Source organism: Gouania willdenowi, chromosome 3 (assembly GCF_900634775.1).
Source record: "Gouania willdenowi chromosome 3, fGouWil2.1, whole genome shotgun sequence".
NCBI classification, from domain to species: Eukaryota; Metazoa; Chordata; class Actinopteri; order Blenniiformes; family Gobiesocidae; genus Gouania; species Gouania willdenowi.
In genome coordinates, this window is record NC_041046.1 from 16,597,386 (window position 1) to 16,612,079 (window position 14,694).

Genomic DNA, 14,694 nt, shown 5'->3' on the forward strand with positions numbered 1-14,694 from the left:
ATAGGTTTGGGTAGTGGAAAAACCAAGGAATAACCTTCCTCTTACATTAGAATTGTAATTTGATGACCATTTTGAGAACATCTGTGGTTCACAAATAGTCTTTTATCAGTGTTGAGCATTGCTGTGCTTTTGGAGGTGTCTCAGCAGGAGAACGAGCAAGAAAAAGAAAGATGTGAACGCGAGTGAGTCATTGAGTTAGGAGAAAGAAAAAAGAAGAATAAACAGACACAGTGACCTTGGTAGTTGACTGCTGAGAAGCAATCTTGTTGCTAAAAGTAGAATCGCAAAAAAGGCAGCCCTCACAGCAGCTGCTACAAAACAAATTGAAATTTCCGGGAAAATTGTCGGTTTCAGCTCTGCTTTAGGCCAATATTGCTGCAACTTCTGTGGCATATAAAGAGAAACACACATTGCTGTCCACTCATCTCCTTCCACTTTTGATAATGTCAGTCTGCTTTACAAGCATTCACACATCGCTATATATGATATGGAAGCTTTTCTTTCCATATCCTATTTCGTCTCTCTGGGTAAATTCGGGAGGATATTGGTGCCAGGTCAGCTGTCAGCAGCCTTGCCAGGGAGTCGGCACAGGCGTAATTCTCTCTAATCTTCCTTCTGTCATCCATGTGCATGCAAGGGACCGTCTCTCCCGTCATTTGGTCCAAGTGATTATCCCGGCAATTTTTCACTCGGTTGCTGCTAATGTATAGAAGCTGATGATTGCGGTGTGATTAGAGGGAAAGGTGAAATAGCATGTCTAATATGGTGAGGGAGATAATTGAAGGGTAGTGAGAGCAGACATTAGCCAGGTTTGAAATGGTTGCTCCGTAGGGAGAAGTGCTGAATAGTTACGCTCTCGTTTGGAAAGACACGACTGCTCTGAGGACAGGAGGTGAACGGATAGCAAGGTGGTACACAATAAACATCAGCTGTCTTTTTAAATACATGATACTTGGTGGCATGTGTTTTCTGAGTCGTTCTGGTCTGTTTTCTATGGAATAGAAAGATGGAGGCAGTAAAAAACCATAAAAAGCTGAAGTCCCAATTAACCCTTTAATCCTCTTCTGCTGAAGCATATAGAGCAGATCTTAAATCTCTGATTATAGCTTCTAAATTTGTCAGTTGAATGAATGGGCCTCGCTCTCCAAACACTGATTTAAAGGATTTCGGTGTGATGAGAAGTTGTTGATTTCCTCTCTTTTGTCCCTCCTTCTTGTCTGGCCCTGCCTCTTACTGCCAGCTGCCAGTGCTCAGAGGGTTGGTGTACGGATGTGAGCTGGAGTTTAGCACGGACAATAGGAAGTGTTCACTGCCACTGAAACACCATCTCTCCTCCTTTTGTCTAACTTTATGAATGTTATTCTGTTTTTTTTTTTCTTTTTTACTGGATGAAAAATTTAAAACAAGCGTCTAATGGAGCCTTAATCAAGACGTGCCAAAGGTGAAATGCGCTACTCTGTCTTGTGTTTAGCTACAGGCAGAGTCATGTAAAAAAAAAAATGTCAGTCAGAGTAAAATTTAAATATAGCATGTTGCATTTTCTCCATAGGCTCTGTGTATATTTCACAAAGAAAGCAGGTTGGGGGAAACACATTAACAATGGAATTTACATTATAGGTTGACAAAGTGAAATTAGCTCGCAGCCGCACAAGAAATTGAATTTCAGAGAAAGTTTTGTTATTTATCCACCAAGAGACCAGATGACCAATTGTTTTGCAGCAGATCCAGTGGACATCCTTGGCTCATGCAAATCCTGCTTGGGGTTATACTGGGTTTCATTTTAAGGGCATTCCAACATCACAAAGGGGCAATAAATCACTAAACATGAGTTCATTCTGCTGGCAGTTTAAGCTGTCACATTACTCTTCCGTCACTCGTTACATTTTCCGTATGACCATCGTTTGTCTTTCTCCTTTTGAGAGTTGTGGCTTCGTAATTCACACTTCACGTTGCAATACAAAAAGTCCAAAAAAAAAAAAGGAAAGCAGAAGACACCCCATGTCCATTGAAGTTGGTCTTTACAGTGGATTGTCGCTTGAACACAAAGGCTAGTGAGACGCCTTGAACATCTGCACCCTGTCCAGCACAGACAGTGGAAGTCCAGTCTTTGTCCTCTCGTTCCTTTCCCCTCTTTCAGAACAGTCAGTTCAAAGCTGACACAGAGTGTGGAAACCTACACATCATAATGAGCGCAATATCCAGTGGCTGATACCTCTAACGCCCCCCCAAAAAAATGAAAATCCTTCCCCCATCACCCCACCCTCACTCGCGATTTTCATTTTAACTTCAAGTATTTTTTGTTAAACAACAGTAAAAGTTAGCAAATCTACTTCTTTAGACTAGTCTACTCTACTATGTTACAATCCGGTGCTAAGCCAGCATCCAGAGCGAAATATCTGTCCCAACTCTGCCATTCCCTCTCTGTTCTTATACATTATTTCCTTTTTTCTGTTTTTCATACTCACAGTAGGCCACTGGATATTGATTTAATGAGTTTTTTTTTTTTTTTACTAGGATTAAGTTGTAATACTTGCAGCTACAAGGTATGTGTATGTGTGTGTGTGTGTGTGTGTGTGTTTTTTTTTTTTTAAATATATATTTATATATTTATATATTTATATTCTTTTAAAAAGCGTTTAGTCCTTTGGTCCCTATTTCCTAAGGAATGATGCATGTAAATTATCCTGGATTCTTCTCTCCTTGTCTTCTCGTTTTCTTTTGTGATCCAGAGCTCGCCCTGTCACAGAGCACAACACCTGTGTAGGCACAAAAACCAAAATGGCAGCAGGCTGGTGTGTGTGTGTGTGTGTGTGTGTGTGTGTGTGCGTGTGTGTGCGTGTGTGTGTGCGTGTGTATGTGTGTGTGTGTGTGTGTGTGTACCCACACACATAACCTTCAGTACTTCAGTTGGCATTTGCACGTATTTATACATGTACAAAGTCTTTTTTTTTTCTTTTTTGTTTTTTTTTTTTACTTTTTTTTCCCGTAGTCTTTTTTTTCTTTATCTGTACTTGTGTGTTTGGATTGTTCGCCGTGTTTGTGTGTGTTAATCCATTACTTGTGTAAGAATGCATGCTTTGAGCATAATGAGTCTATAAAGGTTTTTTTTTTTCCCCCTTCACGTCACGTCTAAAAAACAGCAGCACAAAAGTTGGTCTCTGCAAAAGATCCTCTTCCACGGACGTCAGAGCGAAACAGAAAGAGAGAAAAAAAACAGGCATTTGTGAAGAAAGAGAAGCTAAAATAAATAAATATATGAACAAAAAAAAAAAAAGAAAAGAAGGAGAAGAAAAAAACAACTCGGGGATCCTTCCCACAGTCACCCAATCTTCTAGCGGCTTTCCAGGAGGATCAAGGGACCATCCTTCCTTCATGATATGTAGCAGAGCAAGAAGTCTTTGTACTTTTACTGCACTTGTGGAAATAAGGTGTTGTGGCCCTTCATCCTATGACAAAATGAGAGAAAGAGAAGGAGAGACAGAAAAGAAAGGGAAGAAGAAGGAATCAGCGAGGCTGTAGCAGACATGGCTCCTGGTTATCACACAGACTGACAGGCACAGCCAACAGCATGAGAAACAGACGGGGAGGAGACAAAAAAAAAAAAAAAAAAAGCAACAGTGTGTCAGTCACAACCAGAAATAAGTGGGCTGGAGGTAGGGTGGGGATTTGTGCTTTAACCATTTGGAGCAGACATCTACACTGTGACAGCAGTAATCCAAGGAAGGTCTAATTTAACCTGCCCACATCCCTGAATTAGGGATGAATGTTGCCTGAGATGCTCCTGTTGGTCTTATGTTGAAAATGCAATACAAACAACTTTTACACTTACAAAAAGGGTAAACAAAAAGAAAACACAACACATGGATGTGCGTGTTAAAACATATTATTACATTAAAAAAACATAAATTATGAGTTAATAAAGTGTGCCTTTGCGTTGATCTGATACTCTGTTATGTTACATACAAATATACAGGCCGTGTCCGCATCACTGTAGAGTACTGATGTACCTCACAAAAGTAGAAGTACTTTAACTTGATTGAAATTGTACACAAGTGCAAGTGAGCCATACATGAAATACTCGAGTAAAAAGTAGTACTCAAAGTCAAAGTTACTTTCACCCTCCATGTTTATTTTTGGTAATACATCTTGTCACGGTTCCCTTGCATACAGTAAACATCTCATGTATAAACTTAAAAAGGAGGAGACAAGTTTTATTAATGTATTATCAATTTATTGTCCACAAAGGCATTTGTATAAAATAAAAGGTTTGTCAGAATCTACAATTATTTAAAAAATAATTGAATGAATGGGAACGCCCACAGTTCAGGGCTGCTCCACCCACAGTGCGTAACTGGGATGAAGGCACGCATCGACTGGGAGGAGAATAGCACACAGCCAAAAACAGCACCACTGCATAGCTTTTTGGACTTACGCGCATGGGAGAATAGAACCTGTAATAAGAATTACTTTACTTATTTTAAAACGTACTTAAGTACAATCACTGATTTAGAAATATACTCAAAAAGTACAAGTACCCATAAAAGCAACTCAATTACTGTAACGTGAGTACTTGTAATCCATTGCTGTCCATACTGCACATGTTGGATATGAAAGTCTATTATCTCTAATATGTTGTGTTCTATGATGAGGCAGAAGAAAGACTTGAAAATCACAGCAAATCACTCTCCAGGAGAGGACATGAAAGCGTGTGACTTTGTAAGGAGAACACTCACCCAGACACTCTTTGTTCCACCTTTTCATTGCTGTAAATGAGCTTGCTATGGGTTCACAATAGATCTGCTTTGGTAGACGGCGGAGCCGAGACTGCAACTTGTTCCTTAGTGCCAAAGCGAGCTACAGCCATTAGCGACATAAAGTGCTAACAGTCCTGATTACAGATGCCCTCTTTTAAAAGCCACTAACTGCTCGACCCAAACAGAGAAAAACTGAGTAGCTAAAAAAACACTTTTTCTTTTCCCTGAAAGTACACAGCTTTTTAGAGAAAATAAAAAAGCACAGTGGCTTTCACCCATTTACTGTGTGATAATAAAGACTTTATTTCATTTTTTTTTTTTTTTTTTTTTTTTTTGCAGAGCCTTATGCCCTCCTCCCTCCCTTTACACCACCACCTCAATGGCTCCATAAAAGACACATGGTGGTTAGGAGGCATAGCTAATGCCAAAAAAAACATTTCCCTCCTGGGCTTGCCTGGCTAGACATCCCCTCAGAGTTTAGTAGGTAGGGAGACTCGCTGCAGGGCGGAAGAGACAAAAAGCAGCACTGGCTCAATGACTAATTCTTATCACAGCTGGCCTGAAGGGGCTCGCAACAAACCTGCTTACAAAATAAGGACCTTTTCCCCTAAGTCTGATTATCTCTCTCTCTCTTTGTAACAGTTATTACATTTACAAGTATTTCAGACATAAGCCCTTATCTAAGGGCACAAGCTCGTGAAAAATGTATGAGTAACATACAGCAACTAAATCTATCACAGGTATTTATGCTCATTCTGTTCTTCAACATTCTGCCTTCATGCGTTGTGGTGTAGCTTATGTCTGTATGGTGGACATTTTTTGGCCTTTGCGAGTGTGTAGCACCGCCTGCAGCTCCTCCGTCGCAGCGTAATTGGTTTGCACCCTCATGAATAAATAAATGGGAAGTGATTCTCATGTTAGGCAAACAAAACAATCTTGCCGAAGTACTCCCCGTGCAGATGGAATCCACGGAGAAGTGGAGTGTCAACATTTGCGTGTGCTCTCTGCGAAAATGTTGGGGATTTAATTGGCTACACAAACATAGGATCGCGTTGGCCATCTCAGTCTAGCAGCTGTCGGCTAGAAGGAGGAAAAGGTCCTTTTCTGCAAAGATATGGGATTGAAATCTAATGATGACGAACTCATAGTTTACCAAAATATTATAAAATAACAATGCTGATGGAGAATAATAGAATAAAAGCACAACCATGTACATGAACCCCCTAAGACGACGTTAAAGAGCGCACGGTACATTAGCAAATAAGGTCAAAGGCCACTTAGAGTCATAGTTCACCAACCAAAAAAGTCCTCATAAACTTTCCAAAATGGGGGTAGGTGTACCCCTAGGGCTACCCGATGGCACTACAGGGAGGACTTGAGAAAGAAAGAGTGGAAAATTAACAAATGAAAGCATAAAAAATATGGGCTTATATAATGTTTATTTTTAGTTAAAATTGATATTCCTAATAATGATGAACTGCAAATACAAGGCAGTGGCTATCTGTATGGTTGCTGTATCAATATACCGACATTCTATCCATACGCAGCGCCATTTGACCAGTTTAGGTCACGTGATAGGTCAGTCATTGGCCAGTTTAGGTCACGTGTCTAAGCCTAAACCTTACCCTAACCCTAACCCTAAAACTCGTTGCAATATTGGGTTATAACCCACAATCCAAAAAAAAAAAGGTTTTGAACCATTAGGGCTGGGCTATATGGACCAAAATTTATGTCAAATATCAATGGCGATATACAATTTAAATCTCGATAATTTGTATTTAAATGAAGTCAGAAAAAAACTATTCTAACTTAAATTTGCTGATACAAAATGCCACACAGGCACATTTATTAACAAACAGCTGCACAATATGTGTCACTTTTGGCTTTTTCTCCTCTAAAGGACAGCATGTGTAAATGACTTCTATCGTGTGTTTTGTTTAGGGGATGGTCTGGGTTAGGACACACCCAGGAATCCATCAAACTGGGCTTTTCATGCTGTTCTGAGAAGTAAAGCGACTCTTAGAACGGGTATTTTGATACTAAATAAGCTATAAAAATGTAAATCTATATAGGCCTTATTGAAATTTTTTATATCGCCAACATTGAAAACTTGATATATTGCCGAGCCTTAGGAACCACAACACTAAATTCTGTTATTTGGAAAATCAGATTATTTAAATTGTGTGTAATCACTTATTCATTCCACCGTTATGCTCTCTAGTTGGTTTTAAATAGTTTTCTGTACAAAATGTTGTAGTCTGACATGGATTGAGAAATAAGAGAAAAGGGAGTGCTTGAGCCCAAAAAGTTTGAGAATCACTGTTGTACAGTATGAATATAGCCAAAATACGTAGGGAAGGCATGTGATATAGATATAGAATTTGGAGCTATGTGCCCAGTCATGCAAAGCAGTCACAGCCTCACCACATGACATCATCCAGAAGAAAAACGATGGGTTTAACTTAATAACTGGGGAAAGCAGGTGTTTGGGGGAGGGTGTGTTGCTGTGGAGAACACCTCACACTGTGGTTAACCATGTCAGGTTGCCAGGTTGGTAGGGGTGCAGGTGAAGGTAAAGTAACAGCACAATGTTCTTTTTCCGATTTAAATAAATCAATAAATAAAGATCTTTATTTCACACTCACTTTTCCTCTGGTAGACAAGCTGAATTAGAAAAAATTACTTTACTTTTTATTTAAAAAACTAAACAAACTTTTGACGTGTGGTGGTGAAAAATACCTTGACACGTTACAGTGGTGTAGTGATATTTTCATATCGGCAGTGGTTATCCGTACGGTTGCCGTATCAATATACCAACATTCTATTTGTACGCAGCACACCTCATTGGCCAGTTTAGGTCACATAACTAAGACTAAACCTAACCGTAACCCCCAGTAGCGTGCACAGGTAGACACTAGGTGGTGCTTAAGCACCTGCCCTTTGCCCTTTGGACCAAGCAAGTGCCCTTTTCAAAGTTTGTTGTTTTTTTCTTTTTTTTTGTGGCCCATGCTGACATGATCATTTGTAAGTTGCTCGTCCATTAAAAGCGTGTGATAATATTGCCCCAATTAATAATCCCTCCAGTTGGGTTGAGATAGATGAATTTCCAGATTAATCTACAGATAAAGCAGAGTCTATAGCAGCACCAAGTCTATGCACAGTTACAGAATCAGAAGTGCTGTATGATGACCAAAATGAGGGAGAACAAGAAAGGCATGATGTAGCAGCTGTATGTGAAAGAGATGACACAAAAAAATAGCAGATATGCAATATCCAACAGCTTGCCATAGAGAAAGACATCCAGGTAAATCATAGTGAGGTCATCCTTCTCTTTAAAGACATGGCACCAAGGAGGATACTGCTTTAGAGAGTGGTAATGCTCACCCTTCACTCCTCACTTCAATATGACACTTTGTACACTTCTTTTGTTCTGACGGAAAAAGAGTACACTAATCTATCATTGTCGCTTGCTTAAAACCTCTCCATGTGCGTTCATTCCTAAGAAATAAAACAATAGTGATTGACTGATCAGTGCAATAGTGTGAAACTGTACTCGTTCAAAGGTCAAGTCATTTTATTAAGATATTGACATCAATAAATATGCAATTACATTCAACATGTGCCTGTAATGTTTATTTATTTTTTAAATCTCACACTGCTATAATAAGGCAGCAGTCAGTTCTACATACCGCATAAAGTGCCCTTATTTTTCATGAGCACCTGCCCCCCAAAATGTCACGCCACTTGTAACCCTGACCCTAAGACGCTACGTACGTGTACTTGGGTAAACGTACCAATAGCACCGGGGGTTGTCGGTATGGCAACCGTACGAATAAACACTTTCTTTCATATTTACAAAGATACACCAGTGGCAGACTTTCAGGTACGAGTGATGTCTATAGTAATTGGATTCACCTTGTATTGTTTGCCATGGGGTCGGCCCTGCAGTGGGTGCTTCTTTTACGTTAAGTTTATCTTTCAGACACAGAACACAATTTCCATGGAGCAATTCTCTTGAGAAGAGCAGAGAAGGATGCTGCTGGTTGATGTCTTTAATTCAACTTTAAATCAAGTTTCTATTTAGGATTTCTGGAGCTACATATAAAATGAAGTTTCTATCTTTAAGGAACACAAAAAAAAAAAAAAATCATTCAAACCTTTTTTTTTTTTTTTTTTTTAATCCTGTGGTTCTCAAAATGTGTGTGGTCGGTCACATTTATAATAAGAAAAGCGGCCCCTAGATATTCCTCGTCAAAGTTTTTCTTACACATTATAATTTATACAAAGTTTTTTTGGAACAAATACAGAAAGTGCAATAACCTGTAACTTTATTGTGAATAGAAGAAGAAGAAGAAAAAAGTCTTAAATGCAATCACAAATCACCTTTACAAAACCAAAACCACTTACTCAATCTAAAACTGCAGTAAAGTGAGAACTTTGGAGTTGAACTTTTAATTCTTTGTACTCAGAATGTCAATCCAATACCCAAGGCTGCGGCTGTTGCGCATACATTTCAGAGCAATATATGAAACGCAAACAAGTAGCTACCTTTTATTGGTGAAAGATCCCTGATGGTTTTTAGACTCTATAAATCTATACTTGTGATAACAAGCTGACTCTTTGCTCTAGTCTGTTGGTTTTTTTCTTGACTCAACAACAGAGCTGCTGTGATAAGGGATCAAATACACCGACATTGACTGAAGTGGAACAGGAAAAAAAAAATAAAAAAAAAAAACTGGTGAAAGAAAACACACATGCACACACCTTCTGATCGACACAATGTCATTGTGGGAATTGTCTCTTCCATTTGTCCCTTCATTGTTGCACTTAATCAAATCCGCCCACCCCTCATTCTTCCTAGTGTGTCTGCTTTGAAATATTCTCCTCAATTAGCAGGTCTTAGCTCTATTCTTCTTCTATCAGTGAGCTGAAAGGAGCATCTATCTGTCGGATTGGATGCCAGCCTCTATTCATGCCACCCTTTGATTTTAAAAGAGTCAGATCGAAAATGAACAAATGCGATTATCATGCTTTTATTCATGCAAGCACAGTATCCAGGCTTTTGTTATCATAATGAAAAGTTGATCAGGCAATTTAGAAAAGAGAGCGCACTTCCATATTATTTTTGCTCTGCAGCTGTTGTTTCTAGCAGATGGTCGATGATTGTATTGAATCCAGTGCGACTGTGGGAAATTTGTCTTTGTGGAGAAAAACTGCCTATTAGGGTCCGAAGGCCAGAAGGACCCTATTATTATTATTATTATTATTATTATTATTATTATTATTATTATTATTATTATTATTATTATTCACAGGCAACCTTTGATAGCTAATTTGACCCCTCGAGCATGCCCAAAGTCTCACCAAAACTGGCACGCACCTCAGACCTGGTGCAAATTTTGATAATTTGGCGTATGTATTCTTGACCCTAAGTTGAGCAAAAAGTTACATTATGACCACGCCCAAAGCCAAACAAGAAGTCAGCTATGTTGGGTCAAAGGTCAAAAATGCCGTTTCGCCCTGGAAACGCATTTGCGTGAACTCGGCTGAGGGGCTTTATCCGATTCGCTTCAAACTCGGCCAGAACACTTAGGACCCACTGAATATTAAATACTTCAAAATAATTTGCGCATTTCCAACTGCTTGGTCCTGGCACCACCACAAAGTTGCAATGCTATTTCTCAACCCAAAACTCTGACACACAAAGTTCAATCAGCTTCAAATTTCACACAAATTACATTTTCCTAAGATTATTTATGACTGCCTTGAAACATTTCCCATCATGCCTTGCATTTTTGACTGGCGCCATTTACGGTCATGTTCACTGTTAGCACCTATAGCACGCCATAATAGAAATATGCATATAACTTTATACTACAAAGTTCAAACTACCTCATATTTGATAAACATGATGACTCCCTAAAAAAGACTCAATGTGAAAATTACCCATCATGCCTTGCGTTCTCAGATGGTGCAATTTTTAGTGCCGTCTGATGCTAACAGCTCTACGGGAACGTCGATATGTCGTGTTGACCTCAAAATAGTGTTGGATGAACCTTGTAAAATGGGAGCATTATTGCTAATGTTTTACATCCAAATGTGTTTCTTTATGTTTTACAATGCTCGGAAATGTGAAAGTTGCTCCTTACATGCTTGGTTCCATATCAATTGTGCTCTATACTGTATTTTGTTACAACAGCGTGCCCAATATGTTAAACAACAAGTCGATCATATAGGCCTTGAATGTCAAATCCTCTTTTCTGACATACAATGCCACCGCCCTCACTTAGTAGCATCATATGCGCTCTCGCTCTCGATCTTGGCCAGTCAGAAACCACCTCCATGCTCTATGAAGCCATGTGCTGTCAACAAACGAGCACGTTTAAGAACCAGTCCTGCTGTAATTGGAGACTTTTACAAAAAAAAGCATGTATAATGCTGACTTATTGGGGGCTTGCATTTTTCCTTTGTTTATATCACATGAATACAGTCATTTTGAATTGCAAATTGTGGAACGAACTCTCAATTTTTTTCACAAATCTTGCAATTTCACACAAAAAATTCAACAAAATTTCCCTAAATTACACAAAAAATTATGACCAAAAAAAAAAAATATATATATATATATATATATATATATATATATATATATATATATATATATATATATATATATATTTTATTGAATTGAACTGATTTTGAAAAGTATGGCATAATAATGTTAAAGTTGCTGTTTTTTCCATTAAATTAGTTTTTGACATCCTTGCCTTGGTTTAAAGGCTTGTAAGAAATTTCTATCCGCATTAATAATGATATAGTAAGTTCAAATGTATGGAAATCCCATTTTTTAAATTTTGCAAAAACACAATTTACATCTGATCTGGATGAAACTCGTTGGAGTGATTAAGCAGCCAACTCAAAATAAGTGAGTCTAATTTCATATAAAAATGTAATCAATTACAAACCAAGCTATACATTTTTGGAAATTTTACCAATGATGAGGATTAATACTTTTTATTATTATTATTATTATTATTATTATTATTATTATTATTATTATTATTATTATTAATAAACTGATCTAGAATGACTAAATTGATCTGGATCCCCTTCAAAATGTGTTGGTATCTTCCACGCCTTAAGGTCAATGTCAAACAGACAAACAAATAAACGCTGGTGAAAATATTACCGTACCTTAGCAGAGCTAATTGCACATTCATTTACAATGTTTCATATAATTTTTACATTATATAAAACAGCTATGTGACAATACTTTCTAAAGCATCAGGAATATTAATCAGCTTCTTTATAAAATGTCTTCACCAAAGACTAAACTTGTATATGAATCAGAGTTCAGTTTCAGTGCAATTACAAAGCACATTGTGCATGCACTTAATGAGTTTTACTATGAGTCAGGGTTCAACTAGAAGCATGCAAAGCAGCTGACAGACATCTGCAGCTGAGAGAAATGATGGTGATTTGGCCTCAGAAATGTGTAGCTTAACAAGCTGCACCGATGTTCTCCTATGCTATACACAGCAGACAGTAATTATGCACAGAGGGGAATTGATGATGTCATCAATTTGCCCTGGAGCTTTCTGCAGGTAGGAGTTAGACAAACCTCACAGGAGACAAAACACATTACTGCAGAGCAGGGCGACCTGACAAAAACCACCAGAGGCTGTTTGCCGAACCTGTGTGATCTAGAGATTTACTTCCTTTTCAGCTGATTAAAATGAAAGGACAGTTGCCATTGTGTAATGATAGCCATTGTTAGTTTCTGTGTGAAAATCTCCAACGATACCACACATAATTGCCTTGATATTTCATTGTAACATTTTCTCTGAGGTGAGATATTTTTTTTTTTGTATTTACTGCAGTTCACTTCATTGAGAAGATAACTGCTTTGACATAGAAAAGCACATTTTTAAGTTTAAAGAGACGGCACCAGTGAAGTGAGTGTTTCAGCGCAACTTTGCTTGGATTCAATTTCATTAATTTCTTTAAAGAGTAAACCCCAAAATTAAGTGCGTCTAGGCTGGAAATGAAAAATGAATGAATAAATAAATTAAAAATAAATAAATTAATAAATAATAAATATATATATATATATATATTTTGGGAGGGGAACAGTTAAGACACGCCCATTCTATAGTATGAAATCTTCAAAGAACAATCACTGCTATGCTAACTACTTACTAAATACTCACTATATCACAATTCTCTCAATCCATCCTACTCGCCACGGATTGCAGAGTCGACAGGTGCTAGTTTTCATATAAGGGGTGGGGCCTTCACAAACCACCATTCTCAGCCAATAGCAATGTAACAAAATATGTTGAATTGAAATACTTTAACTAAAATGTTAAATGCTGGACAAAAATCAGTAAACAATAGTGATGCACCAAAAATTCATCAAATTAAAATTTTCAGCGGAAATTGGCCCAAAAATGCATCTTCAGTTTTTGTCCAGAACACTTTTTTCACAGACACAACCCAGCCAAAACAGGATGTTGTGATGACATGAGCAACCACTGCGGCCAGGCAGCGTGTCCACGGTGTGGCCGTATTTCAATACATCTGAGCACTAAAGCATCTCCTAAGCAGAGGTTGAGACAGATCACAGGGTGAAATCAATAAAAAGTACACTCAAGTGTGATCTGTGTTCTGCGTCACGATGACAACACTCTGCGTGGAAGTGGATCCCTACGCAGCCTGACGCGCCTCCAAATAATCCTAACTACATGTCAGAAGCATAAATTAGGCTTTAGAGTCTGTCAGTACATGCGTTTGAGTGATATCTATTCAGATCTTCTGCACTTTATCGCGAGTGTTCTCAATCTGTGTTACAGAGGACACGCTTGGGAGATGGAGGCGTGCGCTAACACAGAAAGACTGTTCAGCGCACACCAGACTTCCTCTGGAACTTCAATGCACTTTGTGTTTTTATGAAAGGACATGTTTATTTTGACTATAATTCAGCCGTCCAGTCAGTTAAAGTCCAGTTCATTATTGAATGTACACATGAATGGGGTGAAGTTAAACGTTTTATTTTGTATTTAATTTTAAATTGTGCATTCTGTGAATGTCAGTGATAAATAAATATTTTCAGATTTTAATTGATTTATTCTTTAAAGCATGGATACTATTTTATACAATTGCAATGCTTTGACTTTAGTGAGGTTAGTACACAGTACACAGAGCCATAAATGCAATAACTGGCATTATTTATTTTGTTGTTTGGTTTTCAACAACACTACTTCATAAACATTTGTTTTCAGCAGAAAAAAATGGTTTAGGGGTTTAGTGACTTTTTAAGGACTGATGGTAAATTGTAAAATAAATAAATAGAAAAGTAGATCTGTTAAGGTTTTTTTTTTGGATAATGCTATTTTTGATAAAACCTAACTTTAAATCAGCTCGTTGGACCAGCGTCCATTTTTCAAAGCACGTGGGTCACAGCTGGTTTTTCTTTCACAATTATTTTTGACACGTTCAGCCAGCACGTCACATTAAAGGTTGTCATAATCTTTAAAAATAAGAACTTAATAACTTGCTTGTGATTACTACCAATACTACCGCAGGAAGAGTATACCATCAACAAAGGCCAATTGTGTTTGACGTATACAGAACGACAACCGGGGACCACATACAGAGCTTGGTCTAATTTTGGTTGGGCCCCAAATGAACCACACATAATGACCCTAAAAACTGACAAAGTAACTGAAAAATACACTAAAACATACAAAATGACCAAAAAACACTCAAAATGATAAAATACGACACAAAATGACTGCAGAAAAAACACACATGACAAAAAAATACAAAATACACAAAAGGACGACTAAAGAAACAACCAGAATGCTGTAAATGACTAAAAAAAGTTTCAAATTGACAGAATAAGACAAAAAAGGATTTGAGAAATACAGAAAACAACAGA

The 14,694-nt window shown here is 37.8% G+C and overlaps 1 protein-coding gene across 5 annotated transcripts in view; it reads right to left on the bottom strand.

Annotated features, from left to right (window-relative positions):
• Window positions 1-2,510: 2,510 nt before the first annotated feature.
• Window positions 2,511-14,694, bottom strand: part of celf6 (CUGBP Elav-like family member 6) — a 230,306-nt gene continuing 218,122 nt past the window's right edge. For 4 of the 5 annotated variants that reach the window (XM_028476904.1, XM_028476897.1, XM_028476891.1 and 1 more), the window contains one exon: window positions 2,511-3,446. The gene's annotated coding sequence lies outside the window, so the exon portion shown is untranslated. The remainder of the gene's footprint in view (window positions 3,447-14,694) is intronic. The other variant, XM_028476875.1, reaches the window with a different exon arrangement.